We start from the raw sequence: 25264 nt of genomic DNA on the forward strand, positions 1-25264 counted from the left end.
GAACACAAATAAAGACACACAAAACATTCACAGCACTCATGACCAAAGTTTGGGGGATAGGCAAAGAGGACCACTGCCTGGCAGACCCACACACAAAAAGCCACAAACAGGGAGGCACAAAACCACACACACACAGACACACAAACACACACAAACAAACTATGGAAAATCACATACACAGAAACATACAACAGAAGTACCACGATAAATCCACAAACAGGGCAGGAATCAAAATGGCCACAGCAGCACACAGATAGAAAAACACATACAATTACAAATCAACACACACACACACCCCACACTTACAAAATAAGGCACAGGAGAACATGCACAAACAATCTCACACATAAACTATTAAAACTCCCAGTCGAGATCAAAGATGGACAGACAGAGGGTTAACTGACAGGTAGACATTCAAAGAAGCACAGATGTGTAGCTACAAAATTACTCAAATAAGCAAGTCAGTGAAGGACAAGCACACACAATCACATAAAAATACAAACACATTCACTTTCATACCATAGTTATTTAAGAACAAAAACAGCTACTGATGGATGAGCATAGACATATACACAATGACAAATTGGCAAACACATACCCACACTCCCAAACAGGTATACAGAAATGGCAATAAAAACATACACACACACACACACATACATAGGTACATACCCTGAAAGACGAGTAGACACGCAGAGGACCACTGACACCTACTAGCACCATTGTGCAGACACAAAACGACACAAACAAGCAAGACAATGAAAAGCACTCACACACAAACACATCACAAAACTAATAAATTCAGTCTTATAGCAAGGGCAGGAATAAAAATGGGCCCATGTAGACACACAAATACACATCCTTACACTCACAGATCATCAAACACACACCTACAATAATGAACCCAACCACAGGTGAGCATGTACCCACAGTCACATATGCAAATACACACACTCATACACAGATGCCACTGCATGTCACACAAATACACATTTACAAAACAACACAAACGCATTCACTTTCACACCATAGCTAAACAAAAACGAAAATGGCCACTAATGGATGGGTCTATATGCACATACACAATTACAGATTGGCAAACACAAACCCATACCACACACACACACACACACACACAAACACACAGTAGAGATGAGAACACAAATAAAGACACACAAAATATTCACAGCACTCATGAACAAAATTGGGGAGATAGACAAAGAGGACCCCTGACAGGCAGACCCACACACACAGAGCCACCAACAAGGAGACACAAACCCCCCCACACACACACACAGACACACACACGCAAAAGCTAATGGAAATCCCATACACAAAAAACATACAACAGAAGTACCACAATAAATCCCCAAAGAGGGCAGGAATGAAAATGGCAACTGCAGCACACAGATAGAAAAACACATACAATTAATAATCAACACACGCACCCCCCACACTCACAAAATAAGCCACAGGAAAACATGCACACACAATCTCACACATAAACTATTAAAACTCTCAGTCGAGATCAAGGATGGACAGACAGAGGGTCACCGACAGGTAGACATTCAGAGCAGCACAGATGTGTAGCTATAAAACTACTCAAATAAGCAAGTCCGTGAAGGACAAGCACACACAATCACATAAAAACACAAACACATTCACTTTCATACCATAGCTATTTTAGAACAAAAACAGCTACTGAGGATAAGCATAGACATATACACAATCACAAATTGGCAAACACAAACCTACACTCCCAAACAGGTATACAGAAATGGCGATAAAAACATACACACACACACACACACATAGTTACATACCCTGAAAGAATAGTAGACACGCAGAGGACCACTGACACCTACTAGCACCGTTGTGCAAACACAAAATGACACAAACAGGCAAGACAATGAAAAGCTCTCATACAAACACATCACAAAACTAATAAATTCAGTCTTATAGCAGGGCAGGAATAAAAATGGGCCCATGTAGGCACACAAATACACATCCATACACTCACAGATCATCAAACACACACCTACAATAATGAACCCAACCACAGGTGAGCATGTACCCACAGTCACATATGCACATACACACACTCATACACAGACGCCACTGCATGTCACACAAAGACACATTTACAAAACAACACAAACGCATTCACTTTCACACCATAGCTACAGAAAAATGAAAATGGCCACTAATGGATAGGTCTATATGCACATACACAATTACAGATTGGCAAACACAAACCCATCCCACACACACAAATACACAGTAGAGATGAGAACACAAATAAAGACACACAAAACATTCACAGCACTCATGACCAAAGTTTTGGAGATAGACAAAGAGGACCACTGACTAGAAGACCCACTCACAGAGCCACAAACAGGGAGACACAAAACCACACACACACAGACACACACACACACACACACACAAAAGCTATTGGAAATCCCATACACACAAACATACAACAGAAGTATCACAATAAATCCCCAAACAGGGCAGGAATGAAAATGGCAACTGCAGCACACAGATAGAAAAACACATACAATTAATAATCAACACACTCACCCCCCACACTCACAAAATAAGCCACAGGAAAACATGCCCACACAATCTCATACATAAAATATTAAAACTCCCACTCGAGATCAAGGATGGACAGACAGAGGGTCACTGGCAGGTAGACATTCAGAGCAGCACAGATGTGTAGCCACAAAACTACACAAATAAGCAAGTCAGTGAAGAGAAGCACACACAATCTCGTAAAAACACAAACACATTCACTTTCATACTATAGCTATTTAAGAACAAAAACAGCTACTGATGGATGGGCATAGACATATACACAATCACAGCCTGGCAAACACAAACCTGCACTCACAAACAGGTACGCATAAATGTACAAAATACATGCACACATACACAGGTACTTACCCTGAAAGATGAGCAGACACACAGAGGACCACTGACAGGTAGCACTGATGTGCAGACTCAAAACAACACAAGCAAGACAATGAAAAGCACTCACACACAAACACACCACAAAACTAATAAATTCAATCTTATAGCAGGGCAGGAATACAAATGGCCCCAGGTGGACACACAAATACACATCCATACACTCAGAGATCATCAAACACATACCTACAATAATAAACACAACCACAGGTGAGCATGTACCCACAGTCACATATGCACATACACAAACTCATACACACACACCACTGCAAGTCACACAAAGACACATTTACACAAAACCCCAAAAACATTCACTTTCACACCAAAGCTACAGAAAAACAAAAATGACCACTAATGGATGGGTCTATATGCACATACACAATTACAGATTTGCAAACACATACCTATACCACACACACACACACACACACACACACAAACAGTAGAGATGAGAACACAAATAAAGGTACAGAAAACATCCACAGCACTCATGACCAAAGTTTTGGAGAGAGACAAAGAGGACCACTGACAGGAAGACCCACTCACAGAGCCACAAACAGGGAGACACAAAACCACACACACACAGACACATACACACAAAAGCTATTGGAAATTACATACACACAATCATACAACAGAAGTATCACAATAAATCCCCAAACAGGGCAGGAATGAAAATGGCAACTGCAGCACACAGATAGAAAAACACATACAATTAATAATCAACACACGCACCCCCCACACTCACAAAATAAGCCACAGGAAAACATGCACACACAATCTCATACATAAACTATTAAAACTCCCACTCGAGATCAAGAATGGACAGACAGAGGGTCACTGACAGGTAGACATTCCGAGCAGTACAGATGTGTAGCCACAAAACTACACAAATAAGCAAGTCAGTGAAGGGAAGCACACACAATCACATAAGAACACAAACACATTCACTTTCATGCCATAGCTATTTAAGAACAAAAACAGTTACTGATTGATGGGCATAGACATATATACAATCACAGACTGGGAAACACAAACCTACACTTATAAACAGTTACAGATAAATGTATAAAAAAACATGTACACACACACACACAGGTACATAACCTGAAAGATGAGCAGACACACAGAGGACCACTGACAGCTAGCACTGACGTGCAGACAGAAAACCACACAAACAAGTAAGACAATGAAAAGCACTCACAAACAAACACACCACAAAACTAATAAATTCAATCTTATAGCAGGGTAGGAATACAAATTGCCCCAGGTGGACACACAAATACACATCCATACACTCACAGATCATCAAACACACACCTGCAATTATAAATGCAACCACAGTTGAGCAAGTACCCACAGTCACATACGCACATACACACACTCATACACACACACCCCTGCAAGTCACACAAAGACACATTTACACAAAACCCCAAAAGCATTCACTTTCACACCACAGCTACAGAAAAACAAAAATGGCCACTAATGGATGGGTCTATATGCACATACACAATTACATATTGGGAAACATACACCCATACCCCCCACACACACACAGTAGAGATTAAAACACAAATAAAGACACACAAAACATCCCCAGCACTCATGACAAAAGTTGGGGAGATTGACAAAGCGGACCACTGACAGGCAGACCCACACACACAGAACCACAAACAGGGAGACACAAAACCACACACACACAGACACACACACACAAGCTATTAAAAATCACAAACACACAAACATACAAGAGAAGTACCACAATAAATCCCCAAAGAGGGCAGGAATGAAAATGGCCACTGCAGCACACAGATAGAAAAACACATACAATTACAAATCAACACACACAACCCCACAGTCATAAAATAAGCCACAGGAGAACATGCACACTCAATCTCACACATAAAGTATTAAAACTCCCACTTGAGATCAAACATGGACAGACAGAGGGTCACTGACAGGTAGACATTTAATGCAGCACAGATCTGTAACCACAAAACTACACAAATAAGCAAGTCAGTGAAGGGCCTTGGAGTCAGGACTTCCTGGGCGCAAATCCAGTCTCAGTCACTTAATAATTACCTGTGTGGCCTTGGGCAAGCCACTTCACCCCATTTGCGTTTCAAAACCGAAAACACACACAAAAAAACGAACCCCCCCCATAAAAACATCAAAGATAACTGACTTGAAAAGGTTACTGGACTTGGCATCAGAGAGACCTGGATTTGAATCAGCTTCCAACATTTCTTTTTTGTTTGATTTAAGACAGATCATGTCACCTCTCTGAGAGTCAGTTTCTTTATCTGTTAAATAGGAGTAATGTATATTTCTACTGTATTTTGTGAATTCCAAAGCAGTCCATTAATGCGAGGATCTGTTATTAGCAATAAATTGAGGTGATGACAGGGTCCATGCTTCCTGGAACCCCATGAGTTCAGGAAAACATCAAAGAATGCATCAAAGATGTTTGTTGTATCCTTATTAGAGGGAGTAAAGGAATAATGGCCTCACCATTTCTGCCCAAAGAGAATAGGATGGTAGAATTAGGTGATGCTGCATAACAGGTAGAAGGTGCCCTGATCTTGAAGTCAATCAGCATCCTGGCCTAAGAGTGTCTATCTGTGAGATCCTGGGCATCTCATTCATCTTCTTTGAAACTCACTTTCTTCAGCATGTGTATTTCTGCTCCCATTCAACAGAGGTGGATGCTGAAGCCTCAAGAGAGAAGTAACTTATAAGAAAAAATCCAAGGATACCTAAAGTCAGGAAGCTCTGCCAGTCACCCAACTTCTCTGTTCTGGTCCCTGAGATGTAGAAAAGCCCATAAAATTCTAGCCCTGGTCAGAACGATGTCTGAGTAGCAATAATAGTTGAGTGGAAGCAAAGGGAAACTCTCTCTCTCTCTCTCTCCCTCTCTCTCCCTCTCTCCCCCCTCCCTCCCTCCCTCCCTCCCCCCCCCCCCCCCTCTCTCTCTCTCTCTCTCTCTCTCTCTCGACCCTGACACCTCTTGAATTTCATTATCTTCATCAGCAAATGGAAGGAAAATGCACCTAGGAATGAACAGTATGGGGGGACACACTGTGCTCATGAAACTATCCACCATTCTAGCTATTTCTGTCTCCCTTTCTAGTCACAGTCCTGCCAGACCTAGACAGACCCAGATTTGAATACTGCTTCAGATATAAACTTTGTGATTCCAGGTAAGCCACTGAAACTTTTTCAGTCTCAGTTTGTTCTGCAAATGGAGGTCACAATAGTGCCTCCTTCCAGGGTTCTTGTGAAGCTCCAAGAAGATAAAGCTATTGTATGGAAAACACTTTGCAAACAATCTAAATACTAACTAGTTTTGATGTTTTTGAGTTATATTTAGGTTGGTTATTTTTAAGAATTCTCAGCACCCTTTTTTAGGAGGATATGGAAGAAAAAAGGCAAAGGGGTCAAAGCTTTGGGGCCCCATGAGAGCCCAGGTAGTAAAGGAGGAGCTGCTCATACAATACAAATTGCTCTAACAATTCCTTATTTTCTACTTGCTGTGTTCTCAGTGTTCCTCTTAAGAATTCCTTTGAAAATGACAATATGATTCTTTTGCTTCTGATCACTCATCTGGCACAACCTTATTTAGACCTTAAGGAAATGTCTGAAGAAGCCTTTAGAGCCCAAAAGGTACTTTTCTTCCTTGGAGGCCAAAGTCCTTTTTCTTCTCAGACATGACCCACCATTGTCTAGATCACCTGACCTTGCCACCCTGTGTAAGGATTTTACTAATAGGGCAAATTCACAACAAGCCTTCTAACTGAAATGCTCTTCATCATCATTAAGCCTATCATATCATGTGCTGAAAAGTGATATTTCATCACAAGGGGGTAATTAGAGCTCTTACATCCGTGATTTCCCTACAATTTGTCTACTCACAAATGATTATATCAATGGGGTGGTTGTGAGGGATCAAATAAATCTTTACATAGAGGAAACAGTTTGAAAAGACCATGGATATGACTGGAAGCATCTTGTTTCTTGCTAGCTGCAGTAGAATTCAGATAGAAATGATATTGGGACAGGTCACTAGTTGAATAGTGTTTTTTATTTTTAATTATTTGCTTTCATGGAGTTTTGCATAGGTTAATACAATACTTGCTTTTTTAATTGAATACAACCAAATTAATCATAAATATCCATGTATCTATATAATCTGTGCCAGTATATTTATCTCCATACACATGCATATTGTACTTGAAGCTCATAGAGGACACATGCGCATACCTATATGAGATAGTGTGAAAGACTAGGTCATGAGAATTTAGGAAATATTAAATGTGTATAATATATAAACAGATATGTTTGATGTACACATATGTGCATACATACTTCTATCTCCGACGGTCCCTTTGAAATTTGGCTGAATTGGAGAGGATGTGAAGGGGAATGATGGGATAAAAGCTAGCCAAACACTGGTGGGGCTTTCCACAGCTTGAACATACCTCTCCTACCTTGTATTTGGAGGTCTCTAGTTGTATGGGAATTTGTAATCTGTGAGTTTAAGAAAGACAGTGAGCTTCTGATAGATGATTTCACCAATCTGAATGCTAAGTATCCACTAGGGCCTATTTTTCCCCCACCCACTGCTGTCATATGCAAAGGTTTTGATACAGGCAGCTTTCCTTCCTCAGGGAGACAGGCAGGGGCAGGGGTTTTTTGGGTAGAAGGAGGAGTGAGAGGCCTGTCGTTCTTGGCCACAAAGAATTTGACAGTGGAATCGTGAGAGGTCACATAGCCCAGTAGAATCCCATTAGTTGTAAGGTGCAAAGTCAAGATTTGAACCTTGGCCATAACAACAAGGGAACACAATGCAGACTTTGCAAAACTCCTTAAAGGTAACCCTTCTGTTATTTCTGTTGGTAGTTATCTGGCCTTAAATCATTACCATAAAACTTTCCACTTCTATAAAGAAATCTTCTCTTTTTATCTATCTTCAGATCCTCTTCGAACTAGAAGTCCCCTTTCACAGAGAAAGAACTGAGACCCAAGGAGGACAAGTGACTTAGCCAAGACTTACTGGAACTCAAGGCTTTTTGAATGGAAGGCCAGACCTCTATCCACTCTATCATGCTTCTCTCATGAAGACTCGATTTACATTTCCTAGTTCAGTGACTTTGGGCAAGTCACATGATTATGCTCATGGACTTATCCTCCCAATCCATCCTCTCCAATCCATCTTTCCTATAGCCACCAAAGTATTCCTGAAGTACAGGCCCAATCTTGTCATCCCCCCACTTGCTCAATAAGCTTCACTGGCTCCCAATTGCCTCTAGAATCAGATACAAAACCCTCTGATATTTAACACTCTTCCTAAACTGGCTCCAACCCTGCCTTTCAGGCTCCCTGAACACTATGATCCTTCATATATTCTGTGTTCCAGCTGAACTATTCACACACATGGTGTTCTATCTTCCAGCCTTATAGCCCCCTGCTGAGAATATTGACTCTTCTAAACTTTACCACTTAAAATCCCAAGTTCATTTTAAAGTTTAACTCCCCAACTTCTTTCTGAAGCCTTCCCTAATCTCCCTTGCTACCAAACCACCCTTCCAAAATGACTGTATGCTGATTTTCTATTTACATGTATGTGCACATGCTGTTTCCCTGGAGGGAAAAAAAGATTGACGAGGCCTGAGATAATTTTATTTTTGTGTTTGTAGGTCTTGTGCCTGGTATATTTCAAGTACTTAGTGAATGTTTGTTGATAGATTGGCATATCTCCAGGAATACATTTCATGGTTCATACATGTGCAGGGACATGTGGACAAGTTAAGTGTTGTTATTTTGGACAACCAAGACATAGCTATATTCTGTGTGTATATTTTAGGTTGTATCTATGTTTTCATATGTGTATGCAGTTATCTTCAAATAAAGAACCTCTCCTAAGTCTGAAGTCAGCCCCTTTTCTCTAACCCTATGAGGTTACACAAATAGAAATGGGCAGCCACTAGCCCCTATAGAAAGATCCCTGAAGGCCATAGATTGACTTCAAAAAAACCACACAGTGACATCATTTATGTTTTATTATATTTTTATTTGTTTTGTTAAATATTGCCAAAGGACATTTGAATCTGGTTGTTGCTACACTAATGGGACTCATGAGGGCCATGGACCATGTTTGAAGCCTCAGGCCTACAGCTTTGAGACATTAAGTTGCGTACTTGTCCACGTCACACAGTTAATGTAGATCAGAGGTGGATCTGAACTCAGGTCTTCCTGGTTTTCTATTCACTATGCATTCTACCTCATATATTTACATGTGTGTTTGTGTGTATAATGGTACTCATATGCACCCATGTCTTGGTACACATGTGTTTCAGACAACTGTAAAGACACACCCGTGTGGGCGAGCAGGCAAATCCCCACAGACATTCATCCCTTACAGATAGATATCCTTATTCTTTGTCACATAGACATCACAGTCTCTGCATGTACAGACACACACACACACAGAGGCTTATTGTCTCTGTTATTAGAGTATAAACTCCTGGAGGGAACTGTTGCAGTTTTTTTTTTTTTAATCTCTTGCACCTAGCCTCATTCCTAGAATATAATAAACAACATGATCTTTGTTGATTGATGTTTATTGGCAGCAATTGCCAGCTTGTATGTCCAATATATATGCTCCATGGTACTAATAAAAATGGGTACAAATGAACTTGCTCTGGTCCCTTTACTAGGCCAATGGTCTTTCCCCTATACTTCACACTCACTTTTTATGGAGGGAAAACGAATCCTATTCCCTGGTGATCAAACAATGCTCTAGAGTTCCAAAGCACAGACTTTCCTTGAGAATAATTTCCAAAAGCTGCTGCTTTGACTGATAGCCTGATTAGTATATTTGGATTATTAAAACTGCAAGTGACAATGGGAAAAGCCTGAAGGGAGATGGGCATCTATATTGGAAAATGTTTGAGAGGTAATTCTGTATATCAGTGAATGAAGACCAGCTGAGAAGAATGGTAAAACCTATGACTGCATGAAATTGGAATTGGGAAGTCTCAAATTGTTTGTCAATGAAAACTTTGGAAAATAGAGTTTTTTTTTCATAGAGTTCCCAGTTTACAATATTGCTAAATCTTCCCCAGGCTTTATTTTGTCCAGTACTTTTTATTTGTATCACAATAGAAAGGATCACTCTAGTTACATATTTTCAAATAACTCAAAAATATTATAATGACATGATTACTGCAACAATTAGCACCCAGCCTTCTTTAAGAGATGGGGAGGCTGCCATAAATGACACTAATACTGGTTTAATGTCAAGTCCTAGTACACCAAAGAGATGTTGTGATTCTCTGACGTTTGGATCTTATGATTAGAGAGAGTGGAATCCCAACTTTTGGACTTGAACATTTTACTATTCTTCCTCCTCTGGGCAAGCCTGCACCGGAATCACAGAATGTCAGAGGGAAGGGCCCTTGGCATCCATCCAGCCTGAAAAAACCACACCTAAAAAGAATTCACACTCTAACATGTGTGATAAGTGGCTAAATGAGCCCTTGCCTGAAATCTAATGATAGCATACCTGTTGTCTCCAGAGACTCTCTATTCCCCTGATGAGATAGTTATAAATCATTAGCATTAATGCTATATCTAACAGTATAACAGCAACAATAATGATGATAATAACTAGCATTTTAAGGTTTGCAAAAAGCATTTTACACATTTTATTTTATAATCTCCCATTCTGGGGGTTAGATGCTATTATTACCTTCACTCTACAGATGAGAGGGGGCTAAATGATTTGCTCAGGGTCAGAGAGTCAATTAGTGTCTGAGATAAGTTTTATCCCTGGGTCTTCCTGATTCCAAGTTTCTTGCTCTGTTATGCTGGAAGATTAGACAGCCTAGCTGGGATCCTGTGTCGTTAAGATCAGGCAGAGATGATCTGATGTAGGCATAGAATTTATTCACTACCGCTGTTTTCTGTTGGGCATTGATTGCAGATGAAATAGGCCTGGATAAGCAATTCAGAGATCCTCATGTTGGAAACCTATGACTTCAACCATATGAGAGAATTTATAGTTATTCTATGAGATCTTGGGGGTGCCAAATTTAAGACAGAAGGGGGAACTCCTCCTGACTAAGAAGCTAGGGCAGAAGTTGGGAGTGGTGGTAGGGACATACTTGAGAGTAATCTATCCAAATTGGATTTCCTTACATATAGATCATAATAGCAGCTCACAGCTCATATTTCTGTGACCCTTTAAGATTTGTGAAACACATCACATAAATTATCTCATTTGATCCTAATTTGAACCCCCTAAGGAGGTTCCCTTAGACAATGAAGGTAAAGTTATTCTGCCAGTTTTACACATGAGATCAAGTAAGACTCAAAAGAAAATTGAATGACTTTTTCAAGGTTTCCTGTAAGTTTCGGAGATGGGGGAGGCAGAGGTAAGGAGTGAAACATCACTGTTTGATCTGTGCAGAGATGCATTCTAACCAGATCACATTTTTAAGGTCTGGACAGTGAAGCACAAGCTCAGACAGGCTTCCAGGACAAACCCAGTGATAGGAATGTCTTATCTGAGCCCCAACTATGTTGGGAGTTGGCTCCATAGGGTGAATTTTTCATCCACACTCACTCTCCTAGATTTTCTAAGTCATAAAGGGGGTTACAATCTTCTTGATGGAAGGTCCCCACCCACCAACAAAATCACTGCTTCTGGAAGTTGTCTTAAATGAGGAAAAATGAAGTTCAAAGAGGGAGCCAGAGTTGCCTGGCCATGATCTCATTGTCTTAACACAGTTAAAACTCAAAGTCAAGGCTCCTGGAAGCTTAGGATCAGTATGCCAAGCTGCCTCTCTTAATTCTGCTACCAAACTTTCTTTAGCCATGACTGACAAGTCCCTAACTCATTTATCACTCCTCTCTCACCCCACCGTCTTTCTCTTCCTGGCAACAAGGGAGCACCAGGGTAACTGACATACTCTAGGCCCACCCACAGCTTTCTTATACTAATTTATGCTGGGAATTATGGGAACAAAGGGTAACAGGAATCCTCTTTTTTTGACCTAATCTAATTAAACAAATCATGATAACTGAGAACTTGGGAAACCAGGAAATTCAATCTAGACCCAGCCTTGACTTTCTGGATATTCTTGAGAGAAATGCACTAGGGCAGGCAAGATACCATCTTGTTAAAATGAAACTTTGGTGATGTTTTATAACAGAGTTTTTATTCATATGCATATGTAGTCATTTTGAAGAATGAAAATTAGAAAGAGGCCTTGTAAGAAGCCTTGTAGATGGAGTTAAAGCCAAAATGAGACCCTTGGGCTCTCTTGAGCAGACCTAGGACTGGCTCATACTTTTGGTGTCCCAGCATCTTCCTCATCCAGTTCCAGACCCAGTTGATAGTGTCACATAGGAAGGCCTGGATGTCATACATCTGGAACATCCTGTCCACACAGAACTACTGCACCATCCTTTGTAACAGCTTGCACACCTGCATATACCACACACCTTGCAGAAACCACTTGCAAGGATGGAGAGCTTGGAGGAAGCCATGACGACCCTTGAGATGCCTTCCCGCAAAGCATTTTGAGTTCTCTTCCAAAGGGTCTGGAACCAGCAAAAACCAAGCTCTGGTCCTTGGGGTCATCAATCACCCCCTTGGTTAGAAGAAAAGTAACTGAGCCCCTTCAATTTGGTTTTCTCAGTATCCAAGCTTTTCATAGCTGATAAAAACTGATTTGAGACCATCATCATGCTGCTCAATTATTAATTATTGAAATGAATGATGTTAGTTTTTCTTCCTCATGATAGAAAATGGATCCCTCTCACACTTTGCCTTTCTTATTTCTGTCTTCCTTGATCTCACATGCACACTGGCACAGCCTTTCCCCAAACATTTACTGTCAGGCATCTTTACATACCCTTCCTAATAGTAGATGCATCCCAAAAGTCTTAGTGATGTAATTCAAGAGAACTTTGGAGGCATCTATCAGTATTGCAAGAAAGCCTTGACACAATGAAATCTCTTATATTATCCCTCTGTCTCTTTAGACCTCTAGTTCCTCAAATGTAAAATGAATGGGGTATTCATGGATTGAAATCCTATCAAGATAATGACAAAATGAATGGGAGCTTTCCCTCAAGACCAGAATTTATTACCATTCAGTAATTATTATAATCATATCTTAAGAAAGAGAAAGTAGAGACAGGCAATAGATGTTGCACTTGGTTTTGGGGTTATCATTTGCCATGAAATATTTAATCTTTCAATTTTTTGAAGTTATACAGCTGGGAGTTAAATTTTCTGATTAAAATACTTTTCCCCACTTCTTATCACTAAATTAAGGGAAAAACAGATTGTAGATAAAAATGATTTTATGCTAATGGGTTATATTTGAGTGTTCAGGAGTAAAAGGAACTCAATAGACATGAGTTACTTTTACCTTTCAAAAACTGCCTTAGGAAAAAGCAGCTTGTTCATGTTTACATATCTCTCCTACCTGGGCCATACCTTTTTAAGATGAATTTTATTGATGGCTTTTGCATTTACATTGTACTCATTTCCATATATACCTCTGCTGAGTGCACAATCCCTTTCTTTACAGGATAATCTCCTATGACGTGCCCAAAGGAGCAACTACAACTACAACTAGGGATGGAACATCCCTGTAACTTGTTCTTTCAGTGAGAAATCTTTGATATATCTTGGCTTTGAAAGTATATGTCAAAGCCTCCAAGGATAACAGTTCTCTCCTATAGCAGAAAGTTTTGTAGTGTACCTAGGACAAGGTCCAGCCCCCATCTAAGACCAGAAACCTTCTCTGGTCCATTGAGGATGAATGACCTGATGTCCATAGAGACCAATGGCTTAGGTAACAGGATGTTTTCCTCTCTTTTGAATTAAGCATTTCTTCTCCCTGCCCTCTCATCTGCTTTTTCCCATCCACAAGAATTTTATAAGGGTAGTAGATCCATTCTGGCCTAATCCCTGGCACTATCCCCACCCTCTGCTTGGCAACTACTTTGCCTTAAAATCACTTGATACTTTCTCATCATAGTTTTAAATGACTCATGATCTCATACCCTTTGGAGTGAAACTCCTTTGAATTGCTCGCATTTTAGTCCCTCTTGTTTTCTGCTTTGTTTTGCTTCCAAAGGAGATCAAGATGGCCCTCCCAATGGCCCTTCCAGGTTGGTGGAGTCAGTCAGCCAAGTCACGTGCTTAAACTTAAAATAAAGGTGTCTTTGTGTGTAGGGATGGGCTGGAGAGTAGGGTTTTATGTTTTTAAAAGTTTCTGTATTTATTCAGGAAGCACAGCATGGCAGGCAATGGCAATGGAATTGATTAGCAGGAAGGACTCTTATTTTTGAATTTAGGAGATAACAACCTCAGGAGCTTCTATATTTGCTTTACAGAATCTCAAATGGAACCACTCAGGGCCAGATTATAGAACTCTGAGAAGGCTGTGAAGGCTTAGTAGGGAAGTTCCTGCATTCAGTGTCCCATCTTTGACACAATTAGCACTGTGTGTATGGAGAGGTACTTTTCTTGACTATATAAACCCTGGACTGGCTTAGTTTCCCCAGCTGCAAAATGAAGGGAGCTGCTTGTTAGAAGGAACATTGAAGTACTTTCCAGCATGAACATTCAGTAACTGGGTAGAAGGATCTTTAGAAGTCTGACAGTTGAACAGTTCCACCAGCTAAATATGGGAATAGGGGGAGGGGAGACCCCAGGACTGAGCAGAATTAGAACTTTAAAAGTTTAAAACCTTAAAGTTTGGGTTGGTTGCTTCACAAATTTCTCTGCCTCTCAGTGAACCACTGAAAGGGGACCAAGAGATAACAGAGCCAGGTAGTCTGAAATTCTTTCACACATCTTAGACCGGGCTATCTAAATGTCATGCCATCTTTCCTGGAGAGGGAAAAGAATGTGGATACACAGATACAAAAATAGGAAGTGATTGAGGCAAAGGAGGGACCAGTATATTCTAGGAATATTTTAGGGGGAAAGAATGCTTTGTGGGGGAGAGAAGGGGCCATTCATTGTGAGGGCAGGAGTGGCACCTGAGAGAGCTGTGGGGGAGGAAGAGGAGAATTCTGTAAAGGAGGGGTGAATTCTGGGGCAAGGCATTCCAGGCCCAGGGAAAGCAAGCTGGTACAAACCAGTCCCAGGTTCCATTATTTTGCCAGAGTTGACCCATCATCTGACTGGGACTCAGGAGACTGTAGTCTGAAATTAGGAGTCCAAATTTGGCCCCCAAACTGTCCACTTCTTACTGTTAGACTTCAGACATAGCTGGGACCAGAACCCAGAAAGAGAAGGGGGGGGGTAGAAAGGAGTACCTAGGTAGGCCCTAGAGTCTTCCTTGGCAAAGTCTTCCTTGGTTTCCAGATTTAACATTAACCTTGATCTCCAATGAACTCACACAAAATAAAAGGAACTGTTAGATGGAATTAGTCATTGTCATTAGTTATCACGAATGTGTTTCTGCTCCCCCCACACATACATACACCCTAGGACTTGTGGGGACGATGCAGATCTAAGATCCAAACCCAGTTATAATATCACAAATGGGTCTGAAGAGAGGCAGGTCAGTCAAGCATCTGGCCTTTGGGGATCAAGTCCAGTTAGTCACTGAAAGAAGTCTGAGCTTTGGGACCAGGACAAACTAACCTTGCCTGGTGCTTGTTTGCTCCCTCCATTTCCCAGTTCCTAATGTCATGTAACCTTTAGCATCTTTTAGACCTAGAAGGAGCCCATCTTATATTTAAACCCTGATGTTCCTTTAGAGATTGGACATACCCTGTTACCACATGAAATCCCATCTCTATAACCCTATGCCCAATTTGGGGCCCCTCTTCCATGAATCTTCTCCTGAATCCCCCTCCCCAACAGGAGGCACCTCCCATCTCTCTTCTCATCTGAACTTTTTAATCCTCTGACCCCTCTTGTACCTGCTGCTCCCATCTAGAATAGATTAAAAGTCCACTGTGAGGTGTGAAAGAACTTTTTTTTTTCATTATTAGCAGGGTCAACCAAGGAAGGCTTCCTAGACTAGGTGACGTTTTCATTTGGGATTGAAAGGGTGGGTTCTTGGGAAGTCAACTGGGTAGCTCTAGCCTCTCAACTAGGAAATAAACACCACAGGGAGTCAAAGAGCCAGTTCACATTATGTCCCCTTTATTCAGTGATTTGAAAGTACAAGTACATGCACTAGTGGTTGGAAAACAGCAAGATGGTGATGAAGCAAACATTTCTGATTTGTTGTTGGATCTCACCTGGTGCCTGATCATCTTGCTTCTTCTTCATTTTACTTAGCTTCTGGAAGTACATGGTGATCTGGATTGTTTTGATGCTGTACTAAGTAATTTCATTGGTTGTAGCCTGGGTGTTCTAACTAGTGATGGAATGAGTATGACAACAGTTCTGGTACAGAACTTCCAGCTCCAAAATATGCTCACAGTGACGACGACGACTATGATATCTACAATGGTGTTGTGGCTGCTGCTGTTGCTGAAGGTGTTGCTGCTGCTCAGGTTGTTGTGGCTGCTGGTTCTCCCGCTCTTGTTGGAGCTGTTGCTGTTGTTGTTCCCACTGTTGATTCTGCTGTATCCTCCATTCCCTCTGGGCATCCTGCTGTGCTCTCCGCCACATGTTGTAATTAGGAACGTAAGGGAAATGAGGTTCAGTTGGGTTGACTAGAAACTGCAGAACATTGGGTTCGGCTGGATTGATTTGAAAGGCCTGAACTTGCTCCATAGGAGGTCTCTGCTCCTCTAATCTGGCGCCTTCTAGATTTCGATGATGCCTGGGGCTTCTGGCCCATCGACGAATATTTCTTTGCCAGAACCACATCTCCCATAGTTGTCTCAGTAACCTGGCTATGTTCTGAATCCTATTCCAGAGTCTGAATAAGCATGTCATGATTAAGATGAATATTATAGCCTATAGCTAGCCTTTAGGACTTCTTCACAGCAGTTTTTCTGGTGAAAGAAGACCAGAACATAATAAGCTCATTGTGTCCCATTAAATATTTGCTTTATATCTCCATGCAACTGTAGTCTTAGAAACTCAAGGGTGAAACCTTGAGCCATTGAAAGCAGAAGAAAAATGATCAGAGTACTGATCTATAAATAGCATCTGATAGGGTCCACAAGGTGGGGATAAATACCTGAGAAAAGGCATTATGGGCCAATGAGAGGGATGAGTTCTTGGTTCATTTGGAAGAGGCCAGATATACAAAAAGCAAAGATGTGCACAGCCATAGCTGCCAGGACATTCAGAAGCATGGTGTCAACCCAGAGTGTCTGAAGCAGAGTAGACCATGAGTACTAAGGAGAAAATCTATGGTCAATCCAAGAACTCGTGAGGTATTGCAATCCAAGAACTCGTGAGGCATTGCCTCTAGCGAGCTGGAGGGAGGAAGTGGAGGGGGATGGGGAGGCCCTAACTCCAATCCCAACCAGGGACAAAGTGGGTTTGTGACCACCAGCTCAGCCTCCCTCATTAAGTTCAGCTAGGGGAAAAGAGATGTACTAACAATGGGGGACATCAGGAAGTAATAGCAGCCTGGCAGGGGGCATCTCTGAGCTTTCATTATAAAGGTTACTTTTTAATTTTTTTTAAATAGTACATGATTAGTATTCAATGCTATGTACTGGTCATTTTCTCTCTCTGGGTCTCAGTTTCTTTTTTTTTTAATGAGGAACATTGAACCAAATTGAATTTAATGCCTGGGAAGATCCCTTATAACTGCATTAATGTCTGATTCGGTGTCCAGAACTACACACAACTTCATATACACTGATTTTCTCCTCATGATTTCAGTTGTTTCTGGGACCCCCCACTGATCTGGTCTCCATCTGCTCAATGAACAAGTTCAGTTAGTTCCAGCTTCAGAACATAACTAACATCTAGCTCCATTTTTTCTTTCCCACTTTTTTTAGGTTCCTGATACCCTCTCTGGTTAAGTATGGAGAAAAAGATGTAGTGAGGCTACAAAGAGGAGAAGAAAGACAGAGACAGGGAGTGAAGAGAAGAAAGGAGGAGAAGAAAGAAGAGAAAGAGAGTAGGGAAGAGAACAGGCAAGATCAGAAGTGGAAAGAGAGATTGAGAGATGGAGAGAAATCTTGAAAGAATAAGAGAGAAGAAAAATAAGAAAAGAGGACTGGAAAAGAAAGGGTGAGAGATAAAATAGAGGTGAAGAAAAAGAAAGGAAGAGAGGGAGAAAAGGAGGGGGAAGAGATGGGAGGAGGAGAAGATGACATCTAAGATTAATGAAATAGAAAGCAGTTGAGACAACCATGTCACAGCCACCTTGGTGACTTGGAAAGGGGGAAATGGTCTAGAATTCTGCAAAATGATCTATTTTTCCTAAAAGGGAAAAGGGGGTAGAGTCTGAATTTATATAAACTAGTGTTCTTGATTTCTGTCTGCCAAGATTCTAGAACAAATTCAAGTACTGGTCACCAAGGGAGGATGAGGATAGTTACCATCACTAAGCAAGAGTCATACAATAAACCTATACTCTTTGACTTTGAATTCCTCCTAAAATATTACCTTCTAAAAGATACTTTTCATTAGTTTTAACTTACTACCTTTGTGACTTGAGAGAGAGAGAGAGAGAAATAGAGAAGAAGAGTAAGGGGAAGGGGGAGTAGAAGAGAGGGAGAAGGGGGAAGAGAGAAAGAAAGCGTCAAAGAATGGGGAAGAGAAAGAGGAAAATTATGGAGAAAACAGTAGGGAGAAGTACTTGAGAGAGAGAATGAGAAAGGGAGAAAGAATAGAAGAGGAAGAGGGAGAGGGGTGGGTTAGAAGAAAGAGATATTAGATGAGGGGAAGAGAGGGAGAGAAAAAGATAGTCATGAAGAGAGATAGTTGGGTTGAGAAGGTGGGGAAGAGAAGAAGAGAGACAGGGAGAAGAAAGAGAGAGGGAGAGAGAAGGAAGGAAGAAAGAAGGAAAAAAAGAAAGAAACTAAGACCCGAAGAAACAAAGGAAAAAACTTGACAAGACTTACTGAATTCACATCACCAGTCCTGGGTGAAGTCCTTTCTCAGGTAAGGGAAAGGCTAGGCAAATATGACAGCCTAGTTGCTACTTGTGAGACATACATTAGTGAAACACTGAGAGGTGTTTTTGAAAGGGAAGAGATTAGAATCTGAATGATCCAAAAGTTCTTTGTCTTGACTCCTTTGTCTTTCAAGATTCCAGAACACATTCAAAGAGTTCTCTAGCCAGGTGAAAATAGTTAATTGCCTTACACATAGGTCTTGCCCCTCTGAATTCCATCAAGTCCCTACTAACATCTCACCTTCTACAAGAAGGCTTTTTTTCACTGTTATTCTCAGTCCTCAGTATTCCATTGTAATGTACTACTTTTGTGACCTGTAGGAGATATTTGTAGGAGAAAAGGGAGTAAGAGAACTGGGGAAAGGAGAGAAAGGGAAAGAGAGAGGTAGAGCAGAGAAGAAAGAATGGGAGATATTTAGAGATGTGAAAAAGGGAGAGAGATGAAATGGATGGAAACGAGACAGTGGGGAGGTACAAAAGGAAAGAAAAAAAGATACAGTGAGTGTTCAGAGAAGGGGAAGGGAAGAGGAGAGAGGAGAGAAGGACAAAGAGAAGGAGTGGAGGAAATGATGAGAGAGGGAGAAACAAATAAATGATTTGTCAGGACCCATTGAATAAACTTGAACAGGCCAGGGTGATGTCCGTTCTCAGGTTAAGTGAAAGAATAGGCATATGGGACAGCAGAGTCAGTGCCAATGAGAAATTTATCAGGGAAACACTTTGGGGAGGGGGGAAGGTGACCCTGGATTAGGATACTGTCAAATGAGAGAATTTTCTAAATGGTGAGAGGATAGAGTATAAATAATCTAAAAAAAAACAGTGATTTTGACTTATTTCTCAAGATTCTATACAAATACAAGGAGTGATGCTAAGTACTAGTCCCACCATCAGGTACAACATGATTAGTTTCCCTTCAGCAGGTACAACAAAAGTTTTTTTATACACACAGGTTTTCCCAGAGTATCCCTGCCCTCCCTGGTTTATTTCATATCCCTATTAAAATCTGGCCTTTTACTAAAAGGTTTTCTTCACTGTTAATCTCAGGCCTCAGTGTTCCTACATATGTTCCTACTTTTGTGGTCTGTATGAGTTATTTGTGTGTGTGTGTGTGTGTGTGTGTGTGTGTGAGAGAGAGAGAGAGAGAGAGAGAGAGAGAGAGAGAGAGAGAGATAAAGAATGGATAGAAGCAAGGAAGAAAGTAAAGAAGAAAAGATCCTGACATAACTTAGTGATTTTATGGGACCCAGACTTGCTTAACTCCCTTTTCAGGTTAGTGAGCAAATAGACAGATGGGACAACCAAGTCACTGCCAGCGAGAGAGCATCAGTAAAACACCTAGTGAGTGGGGAAAGTGATTCCTGGGATAGTATACTGTCAAATGAGATTTTTGCTAAAAGGGTAGAGGGTATTAATCTGGATAATCTAAATTACAGTTGTCTTGACTTCTCTTATTTTCCAAGATTATAGTCCCAAAATTATTTGCCAGTAATGGTCACACTTATAGGGGCAGCATGGCTAGCTCCCTTACAAACAAGTCTTCCCAGAGTGTCTAGGCCCTCCCTGGCTCCTTTCAGTGATCTAGTAAAATCTGACTTTCTATGGGAAAGTTTTTTCATTGTTATTCTGAGTCCTCAGTTTACCTACATATTCAAGATGCTACCTTTGTGGTCTGTATGAAGTACTTGGAAAAAGAAGAGAGTGAGGAAAAAAGAAATGAGGGAAGGAAGGAAAGAAAAAAGAAAGTAAAATGAAAGACACAACATCAAAAGAACAAAAGTAAGATACAAAGAAACAAAGGAAAAGATCCTGAGAGGACTACATGAATTTCCATCACCAAGACTGGATGAAATCCCTTCTCAGGTTAGTGAATGAATAGGGAAAGTTAAGTCACTACCAGTGAAAGAAGCATCAGTGGAACCCCTTGGTGAGTGGGAAGGTGTCCCTGGGCTAGGATACTGACAAATGGGAGACTGTTCCTACAAATGGAGAAGGGAGAGTCTTAAAAATAAGCCAGTGGGACTGACTTCTCTTATTTCTCAAGATTGTAGAACAAATTGCAAGGAGTTATAGCAAGTGCTGGTTCCCCCCGGCAGGGGCCCCTGACAAGATTCATAAGATCAAGTTAGCAGATGATGTTAAACTCTTTTCTCTAGGATGTTCTACATCCTTCCTTACAAACAGTTCTTTCCAGAGCATCCCTGTCCACTTTGGTGTTTTTTTCACATTCCCAGTAAAATCTGACCATTTAAAGGATGCCTTTATTTACTGTCATTCTCATTTTTCAATGATCCTGCATAATCAAGATGCTACCTTACTGTTATATATGAGATTCCTGTTAGAGAAAGAAAGACAGAAAGAAAGAAAAGCGAGGAAGGAAGGAAGGATGTATGGAAGGAAATAAAGAAGAAAATAAGAGATAATGACATTACAAAGAGAATTCATGCTCCTTCTCAGGTTCAACTCCCTTCTCGGGTTAGAGAACAAATAGACACATTGGACAGATAAGTCACTGCCAGTGAGAGAAGCATCAGTGCAACACCCTGGTGACTGGGGAAAGTGGCCCTAAGCTAGGATACTGCCAAATGAGGGAATCTTTCTACAAGGGGAGAGGATAGAGCCTGAATAATCCACAATCTAGTAGCCTTCACTTATTTCCCAAGATAATAGAACACATTCAAGGAGTTTATAGCCAGTATTGGTTCCACCAGCCTGGACAACATATTAGCTTCCTTACAAGCAGGTCTTCCCAGTGTATCCCTACCCACTTTTGAGTCATTCATGTCCCTAGTAAAATCTGAACTTTTATAGGAAGGTTTTCTTCACTTCACTTGTTCTCAGTCCTCAGTGTTCCAACATATTCAAGATATATGCTACCTTTTTGGTCTCTGTGACATGGTTGTTAGAGGGGAGAAGATGGTAAGGAAAGAGAGAGGAAAAGGTAAACAAAGTGAGGAAAGGAGAGCAAGGGGAAAAAGACAAAAACAGGGAAGAGTGAGAACCAGGGGAAGAAGGAAAGGATGGGCAAGAGGTGGTGGGGAAAAAGGGGAGAGAGAGTGAGGGGTCAGAGATGGTGGTAGGGGGAGAGTTGGACAGATAAGAGAAAGGCAAAGAGAAATAGGGGTGGAAAGAGGGGCCAAATGATGGAAATAGAGAAGTTTCAAAGAGAAAGGACTGGGAGAACAAAGGCAGGAGGAGAGGAGAAAAAGACAAGAGCCCCTAATAGGATTCATAAGGTCAAGTCAGCAGACAATTTTAAACTCTTTTCTCAAGGATGTTCCACACCCTTTAAACAGCTTTCATCTATGATTTTTCTCCCACACAGCCTTTTGGTTTCCTTAGTCCTTTCCTCCACTGACTATGTTCTCATCACAGCTTCAACGTGTAAATTAAAAGTGACCATAGGAGGAGGTGGAGACAGTGAAAGACAAGTGAAAGAGTTGAGAGAGAGAGAGAGAGAGGGAGAGAGAGAGAGAGAGAGAGAGAGAGAGAGAGAGAGAGAGAGAGAGAGAGAGAGAGGAGAGAGAGAGAGAGCACAACATAGAAAATAAGATACAAATAAAAAGATCTTGAGAGGATGTAATGAATTGACACCAGATCTGGATGAAATTCCTTCTCAGGTTAGTGAATGAATAGGCAGATGGGACAGCCAAGTCACTGCCAAATCACTGTCAGTGAAATACCTTGTGGGCAAGGTGGCCCTGGGTTAGGATACTGTCAAATAAGAGATTTTCCCTACAAGGGGAAGGGAGAATCTTAATAGTCCAAAAGTCAGTGGCCTTGACTTTCCTTTCCCAAGATTCTAGAACATGTTCAAGGAGCTATGGTAAGTATTAGTCCCAGCAGCAGAGGCAAAATGGTAAGCTTCCTTACAAACAGATTTTCCCAGAGTATCCCTGCCCTCTCTGGCTTCTTTCAAGTTCCCAGTAAATTCTGACCTTTTGCAAGAAATCTTTCTTCACAGTTTTTCTCAGTGCTCAAGAGATAGTTGTTGGAGGGGGAAGGAGGAAAGGAAAAGAGATGGAGGGGAGAGAAAAGTGAGGAACAGAGAACAAGGAGAAAAGAGCAGGAAAGACAGAGGAAATAGAGTTTTGAAGAGGAGAGGGAGAAAAAGGTGGAGAGCCCCTGACAAGATGCATAGGAAAAGTCAACAGACCATGCTAAACTTTGTCTCAAGGGAATTCCTGCATTCTTAAAATGGCTCTCATATATTTCCCACATCCTTTTTTTTCTGCTGCCCTTTCCTCCACTCCCTGTGCTCTTAAACCTTGTTCAATATATAAAAGTGAAGCTATGAGGTGAAGACAGAAAAGAAAACATGAGAGGGAAAGAGAGGAAAAAGACACAGAGTTATGGAAGGAACAAAAGACAACAAGGAAAGAAGGAAAGTAGCAAAGCAAAGTAAAAGAATGTAAAAATGATCCTCAAACCCAAAGGCCTTGAAGAACTCTGAATTGACATCCCCAGGTCTGGTTGAAATCCCTTCTCAGGTTAGTGAATGAATAGGCAGATGGGACAGCCAAGTCACTGCCAATGAGAGATGCATCAGTGAAACACCTTGATCAGTGGGGAGGGTGGCTGTGGGCTAGGATCCTGCCAAATGAAAGATTTTTTTCCTAGCAGGGTAGAGAAGAGAGTCTGAATGATCCAAAAGCCAGTGGCCTTGAATTCTCTCATTTTCCAAGATTCCAAAACAGATTCAAGGAGTTATGGCAAGTACTGGTCCCACCAGCAGGGTCAGCTTCCTTACTCATAGGTCTTGACAGAGTAACCTGCCCTCCATGAATTCAAGTCCCTGCCAACATCTCACCCTTCTACAGGAAGGTTTTCTTCACTGTTCATCCCATCCTCAGTGTTCTTGTCTACACAAACTACTTCCTTCCTACTACTATCCTGTATTAGATACTTCTAAGAGACAAAGGTAAGGAAGGAGGGAAGGGGAAGGATCAAAAAGTAGAGAGCAAGTGGGGAAAGAGGCAGAGCAGGGAAGAAAGAGTGGGAGAGATTAGTAGATATGAGAAGAGATGGAAAGTGGGGGGGAGGGAGGGAAAGAAATAGGAGGTGAAGGTTCTGAAATAGTGGAACTGAGAGATGTATAATTTGAGATGAGTTCAAAGACTGGAGAGAGTAGAGATACAGAGAAGGGAGGAAGGAAGTAAAGGAAAAGAGTCACCAGGCCTTAAGTCCTTAAAGAGATTAATGAATAGATAGCCAAATCACTCTCAATGAGAGAGATCCCAAATCACACCCAACACTGAAACCCCTTGGTGAGTGAGATAGGTGGTCCTGTGCTAGTATACTACAAAATGGGAGGATTTTTCTAAAAGGGGCGAGGGTAGAGTGTTCGTGGTAGAAGCCAGGCTTTACATTTCTCTTAGACAATGTTCTAGAATACATTCATGCCTTGACCACAAGGGGAGGTGGGGATGGGTAGTTCTTAAAGCATTGCTCAAAATATCCCTGATGTCCTTCGCTTCAAGTCCTTGCTGAAATCTATATATCTACAAGAAACTCTTCATCACTGTTACTGGTCTACCTTTGTGACTGTGTATGAAGGGGAGATAGAGGGGAGAAAGGCAAATGAAGGAGAGCAAAAGGCATGAAAAAAGATGGAAAAGATAGGAAAAGTGGGAGAGGAAGATGGGGAGGGGGAGAAGGGTAAAACTATGAAAAAAAATTTTAGAAGGAAGTCATATTTCTACAAGTAACTCTTCATCACTGTTATCATTCAACCTTTTGACCATGTATGAGATACTTGCAGGGGAGGTACATGGTAGAGAAAAAGGGAAAATTGAGGGGAAGGCAAATGAGGGAGAGGAAAAGACATGAAAAAGAGGGAAAAGATATGAAGAGTGGTAGAGGAAGAAGGGGAGAGGTAGAAGATAAAAAAATGAAAAAAGTTTCAGAAGAAAAATTCCTAGAAAAAACTCTTCATCACTGTTATCAGTTTACCTTTGTGACTTTGTATAAGATACATGAAGGGTAGGTGGAGGAGAAGGCAAATGAGGGAGAGAGAAAGACATGGAAAAAGATGGAAAAGATTGGGAGATGAAGGGATGGGTTAGAAAATAAAAGAATGAAACAATAATTTTAGAAGGAAGATTTCTTTTATTCTTTTATTTTTAGTTTTTGCAAGGCAATGGGGTTAAGTGGCTTGCCCAAGGCCACACGACTAGGTGTCTGAGGCTGGATTTGAACTCAGGTACTCCTGACTCCAG

The 25264-nt window shown here is 41.1% G+C and overlaps 1 long non-coding RNA gene across 26 annotated transcripts in view; it reads left to right on the plus strand.

Moving 5' to 3' along the window:
- LOC141503543 (uncharacterized) overlaps window positions 1-18619 on the plus strand; it is a 266282-nt gene extending 247663 nt beyond the window's left edge. For 24 of the 26 annotated variants that reach the window (XR_012472877.1, XR_012472883.1, XR_012472882.1 and 21 more), the window contains 2 exons: window positions 6107-6176; window positions 7950-9753. This is a non-coding gene — a long non-coding RNA (uncharacterized LOC141503543). Of the gene's footprint in view, window positions 1-6106; window positions 6177-7949; window positions 9754-17925 lie in introns of those variants that run through there. The other 2 variants (XR_012472886.1, XR_012472879.1) reach the window with 2 other exon arrangements.
- Window positions 18620-25264: the final 6645 nt, after the last annotated feature.

This window comes from Macrotis lagotis, chromosome X (genome assembly GCF_037893015.1).
Source record: "Macrotis lagotis isolate mMagLag1 chromosome X, bilby.v1.9.chrom.fasta, whole genome shotgun sequence".
NCBI classification, from domain to species: Eukaryota; Metazoa; Chordata; class Mammalia; order Peramelemorphia; family Peramelidae; genus Macrotis; species Macrotis lagotis.